Source organism: Heteronotia binoei, chromosome 21 (genome assembly GCF_032191835.1).
Source record: "Heteronotia binoei isolate CCM8104 ecotype False Entrance Well chromosome 21, APGP_CSIRO_Hbin_v1, whole genome shotgun sequence".
NCBI classification, from domain to species: domain Eukaryota; kingdom Metazoa; phylum Chordata; class Lepidosauria; order Squamata; family Gekkonidae; genus Heteronotia; species Heteronotia binoei.
The window spans coordinates 4,445,823-4,451,686 of record NC_083243.1 but is presented as its reverse complement, the minus strand read 5'-3'; the positions used below and the strand labels follow the sequence as shown (position 1 = coordinate 4,451,686).

The 5,864-nt window shown below is 45.1% G+C and overlaps 1 non-coding gene across 1 annotated transcript; it reads right to left on the bottom strand.

Annotated features, from left to right (window-relative positions):
• Nucleotides 1-4,654: 4,654 nt before the first annotated feature.
• TRNAM-CAU (transfer RNA methionine (anticodon CAU)) lies at nucleotides 4,655-4,729 on the bottom strand. Its single transcript has one exon. It is a non-coding gene; the product is annotated as a tRNA-Met (tRNA).
• Between the last annotated feature and the right edge of the window lie 1,135 nt (nucleotides 4,730-5,864).

Sequence of the window (5,864 nt, the reverse complement as noted above, 5' to 3'; positions counted from 1 at the left end):
GTCTGGCTGTGGGAGTTGAACCATAAAGAAGGTCGAGCGCAGAAAAATAGATGCTTTTGAGCTGTGGTACTGGGGAAGACTCTTGAGAGTCCCTTGGACTGCAAGAAGATCCAGTCAATCAGTCCTAAAGGAAATCAACCCTGACTGTTCCCTGGAAGGTCAGATGCTGAAGCTGAAGCTCCAATACTTTGGCCACCCAATGAGAAGGGAGCACACCCTGGAGAAGACTCTTGAGAGTCCCTTGGACTGCAAGAACATCCAATCAGTGAGTCCAAAGGAAAATCAACTGTGACTGTTCCCTGGAAGGTCAGATGCTGAAGCTGAAGCTCATATCCTTTGGCCACCCAATGAGAAGGGAGCATTCCCTGGAGAAGACTCTTGAGAGTCCCTTGGACTGCAAGAAGATCCAATCAGTCAGTTCAAAGGGAATCAACCCAGACTGTTCCCTGGAAGGTCAGATGCTGAAGCTCCAATCCTTTGGCCACCCAATGAGAAGGGAGCCCTCCCCGGAGAAGACCCTGATGCTGGGAAAAACAGAAGACAAAAGAAGAAGGGGACAGCAAAAGATGAGAAGCTGAATGAATTTTTTGCCTCCGTCTTCACTGTGGAAGACGAGAACTTTTTGCCCGCCCCAGAACCACTAATTTTGGAAGGGGTGTTGAAAGACCTGAGTCAGATTGAGGTGACAAAAGAGGAGGTCCTACAACTGATAGACAAATTAAAAACTAATAAGTTACCGGGTCCGGATGGCATACATCCGAGAGTTCTGAAAGAACTCAAAGTTGAACTTGTGGATCTTCTAACAAAAATCTGTAATCTTTCATTGAAATCTGCCTGCGTTCCTGAGGACTGGAAGGTAGCAAATGTCACCCCCATCTTTAAAAAGGGTTCCAGAGGAGATCCGGGAAATTACAGACCAGTCAGTCTGACTTCAATACTGGGAAAGTTGGTAGAAACCATTATCAAGGACAGAATGAGTAGGCACATTGATGAACACGGGTTATTGAGGAAGACTCAGCATGGGTTAAACGGATAAAAGGAAGTACTTCTTCACCCAAAGGGTGATTAACATGTGGAATTCACTGCCACAGGAGGTGGTGGCGGCCACAAGTATAGTCACCTTCAAGAGGGGTTTAGATAAAAATATGGAGCAGAGGTCCATCAATGGCTATTAGCCACAGTGTATGTGTGTATATTAAATTTTTGGCCACTGTGTGACACAGAGTGTTGGACTGGATGGGCCGTTGGCCTGATCCAACATGGCTTCTCTTATGTTCTTATGAGATGGCTGGACAGCGTTCCCGATGTAACCAACATTAATTTGAGCAGTCTTTGGAGGTTGGTGGAGGACAGGAGGGCCTGGTGTGACTTGGTCCAGGGGGTCGCAAAGAGTCGGATTCGACTGTGCGGCTGAACGACGACAACAACTAACCGTTGGGTATCGCTGGACCTTTTGCTAAGTTGTTCGTGTCATATCTTTATTGAGGCAACAGAAGAGTTTTTGGTATACGTTGCTTTATCAGTGGAATGATATCGCACAGTCGGTTTTTTTTCCTGTTTTCTTTGTGCACTGTGCTGCCACTTTGTTTTGCGATCGGCTGTAGGGGGCACGGGCCTGTTGACAGAGGACCCCTGCCTCCCCAGCTAACAACCCCACTTTAGACCTTTGCCAAAGCAATTTGGTGATCACCTTGAAGGGCTACAGAAAGCCACTGAAGCCTGCATCAGACTCCTGGCCGCAGGTGGGCCCTCCCCGGCCTTTGCAAACAGAGTCGTGCCAATTCAATCCTAGTCCATCTCTTCAGTTCCAAATAGCTGAACATTGAAGATTTGTTTGCAGCTCAGAGACGCCGTAGTGTTCAGTCCCAACTTGGCAGCAGAAGCGATGCCAAGTTCAGGCCTCTCAGACAATTCCATTAGCACCAAAGATGAAGGATTTAGTGCGTGGAAATTGAGAATTTATGCATTCCCGTGGTTTCGCTTTGCATTTTTATGGGTAAGGGCTGTGGAATTTGAATCTAAGCAGGGCGGAAATGATTTACAAAGCGTCTCATATTCCCAGACCCCAACTTGGATTACTTTCAAACAGTAACGCAATTACAAAGGCAGCAGACGCCGCTCCGAGAGGCACTTCGGGGCCGCCCAAGATCGGCTGCCCAGCCAAAGCGGGCAAAGGCCATCTGGAAAACGGGGAGCTTCGGGGATCTAGAGCGAAGTCAGAAACGTAACCTGTCGGGGAGGCCGGGGCGTCCGCACTGAAAACAAAAGGCGCCCCAAATTCTGGGAACCAGAAACTCCCTTCCGGCAAACTCTGCCATTACACACGTCGAGCCAATTTGCATGTCTTTATTTTCATCACCCACACTTTTAACGGTGGAGGTTTTCTTCTTCTTTTATCACAGAACTACAGAAGGCTCCTATACTTGAAGCGTAGGGTGAGATAAACACCAGCTCCTCACATGGCCGGGAAGGGCTTTTTTTGTAGCAAGAACTCCTTTGCATATTAGGCCACACCCCTCTGATATAGCCAATCCTCCAAGAGCTTCCAGGGTTCTTAGTACAGGGCCTACTGTAAGCTCTTGGAGGATTGGCAGCATCAGGGGTGTGTGGCCTAATCTGCAAAGGCGCTCCCGCTACGAAAGAAAGAAAGAAAGAAAGAAAGAAAGAAAGAAAGAAAGAAAGAAAGAAAGAAAGAAAGAAAGAAAGAAAGAAAGAAAGAAAGAAAGAAAGAAAGAAAGAAAGAAATGCACACATTACTCCAAATGAGACCGCACCATCGATTTATACAGGGGCATTATGATACTGGCTGATTTGTTTTCAATTCCCTTCCTAATAATTCCCAGCATGGCGTTGGCCTTTTTTATTGCAATCGTACATTGTCTTGACATTTCTTTCTTTCTTTCTTTCTTTCTTTCTTTCTTTCTTTCTTTCTTTCTTTCTTTCTTTCTTTCTTTCTTTCTTTCTTTCTTTCTTTCTTTCTTTCTTTCGTAGCGGGAGCACCTTTGCACATTAGGCCACACACCCCTGATATAGCCAATCCTCCAAGAGCTTCCAGGGCTCTTAGTGCAGGGCCTACTGTAAGGCTGTAGAACAAGAGGCCTCAAGAATATCTCTAAGCCTTTGTCACTTCATTGAATTTCCTCGTGGTCCAGCATTGTCCTATGTGTACTTACCTTTCTGACCTCTGAAGAAGACCAGTCTAGGTTGAAACGTGTGAGGACTGAATGTATTCACCCTTGTGTGGTGATTAAGTGTGCGGACTCTTATCTGGGAGAACCGGGTTTGATTCCCCACTCCTCCACATACACCTGCTGATGTAACCTTGGGTCAGCCACAAGTTCTCTCAGGGCAGTTTCTGTCAGAGCTCTCTCAGCCCCACCTACCTCACAGTGTTGTGGGGAGAGGAAGGGAAAGGAGAATGTAAGCTGCTCTGAGACTTCTTTGGTGAGTGAAGGCCTCAGATTCAGTGGGAGCTCACAGGAGCACAGCTCCTGAACCTTTCTGAGAGCGCCACCTCCTCCTTCTGAGAGTTCCACCTCCTTGTCCATTGAATAGTATGTGCAGATGCATAACAATCCTTGGGTGAGCTTCACCTCCTCTTTTTCTACAAAATGACCCCTGTCCTTTAGTCCTGAGACTACTTGATAATATATCAGCCATTGAATGTTTAGACCTTCATCTTTAATATCTTGCCAATTCTTGATTTTACCTTCATGCTTTTTAAATCATATATTAAAAAGTCATTTTTACTTCTTGTGTTCTTCTCATAATGAGCTTCTGTTGGGAACACAAGCAAAGAGATTCAGGGGCTCCATAAATCCGGGCATGCAAACCATAGTCTCAAAAGACCACCTGTGATTACCTGACGTCTTTCTTTTGCTATGGCCATTTTATTGATTTCTTAAGCCATAAATAATTGTGTAGGCCTTCACTGAGATCTGCTGATTCTCATTTTATTATTCGTTGCCTTGGGTTTTTAATCCGGTTCATGCTAATTGAGAGCCAGTTTAGTGTAGTGGTTAAGTGTGCGGACTCTTATCTGGGAGAGCTGGGTTTGATTCCCCCATCCTCCACTCACAGCTGCTGGAATGGCCTTGGGTCAGCCATAGCTCTGGCAGAGGTTGTCTTTGAAAGGGCAGCTGCTGTGAGAGCCCTCTCCAGCCCCACCCACCTCACAGGGTGTCTGTTGTGGGGGAGGAAGGGAAAGGAGATTGTGAGCCGCTCTGAGACTCTTCGGAGTGGGGGGTGGTATATAAACCAATATCTTCTTCATTTGCAGCTTCTAGAATGGCCTTGGGTTGGCCATAGCTCTCGCAGAGCTGTCCTTGAAAGGGCAGCTGCTGGGAGAGCCCTCTCAGCCCCACCCACCTCACAAGGTGTCTGTTGTGGGGGGAGAAGATATAGGAGATTGTAATCCGCTCTGAGTCTCTGATTCAGAGAGAAGGGTGAGGTATAAATCTGCAGTCTTCTTCTTCTTCTTCTAATTGACCATGTTTTTCAAAGACCTCATACATATGAACATATGAAGCTGCCTTTTACTGAATCAGATCCCCTTGGGTCCATCAATGTCAGTCTTGTCTATGCAGACTGGCAGCAGCTCTCCAGGGTCTCAAGCTGAGGTTTTTCACGCCTCCTTGCCTGGCCCCTTTTTAGTTGGAGATGCCGGGGATTGAACCTGGGAACTTCTGCTTATGAAGCAGATGCTCTACCACTGAGCCACCATCCCTCCCCAGGATACAAATCTTCTCCCAGGAGCAAAAGAGGGACTGTGCTTTCTAAGGACAACTGCTTAGTAAACACAGACAGTTAGAATGAAGATAGAGCCAGGTGAGATCAGGGTCAGATGATTCCTCTTAACACTCAATAATTAACACATCCAACACATTTATTTGTCTTTTTTTCTTCCAGAATTGAATCTAAACAATGATGACCTTATAAACTTCGCTTGTTATTCAAGTTTGCATCAGTTAAGACATTTCAATATATTGTATGTTTGTATGTTAATTTGATAATTAGATAATTAACACATCTGACACATTTATCTGCTGGCTTCCCCCCTCCAATTGAATCTAAACAATGATGACCTTATAAACTTAGCTGGTTATTCCTGTTTGCATCATAAGAACATAAGAGAAGCCATTTTGGATCAGACCAATGGCCCATCCAGTCCAACACTCTGTGTCACACAGTGGCCAAAATTTATATATACATACACATACATATATATATTTATATATATGTATGTGTATGTATATATATATATATATACATACACATACATACATACACACACACACTGTGGCTAATAGCCACTGATGGACCTCTGCTCCATATTTTTATCTAACCCCCTTTTGAAGCTGGCTATGCTTGTAGCTGCTACCACCTCCTGTGGCAGTGAATTCCACATGTTAATCACTCTTTGGGTGAAGAAGTACTTCCTTTTATCCGTTCTAACCCGACTGTTCAGCAATTTCATTGAATGCCCACGAGTTCTTGTATTGTGAGAAAGGGAGAAAAGTACTTCTTATTCTACCTTCTCCATCCCATGCATTATCTTGTAAACCTCTATCATGTCACCCCGCAGTCGACGTTTCTCCAAGCTAAAGAGCCCCAAGCATTTTAACCTTTCTTCATAGGGAAAGTGTTCCAACCCTTTAATCATTCTAGTTGCCCTTTTCTGGACTTTTTCCAATGCTATAATATCTTTTTTGAGGTGCGGCGACCAGAAAAGCACACATTATTCCAAATGAGACCGCACCATCGATTTATACAGGGGCATTATGATACTGGCTGATTTGTTTTCAATTCCCTTCCTAATAATACCCAGCATGGCGTTGGCCTTTTTTATTGCAAACGCACACTGT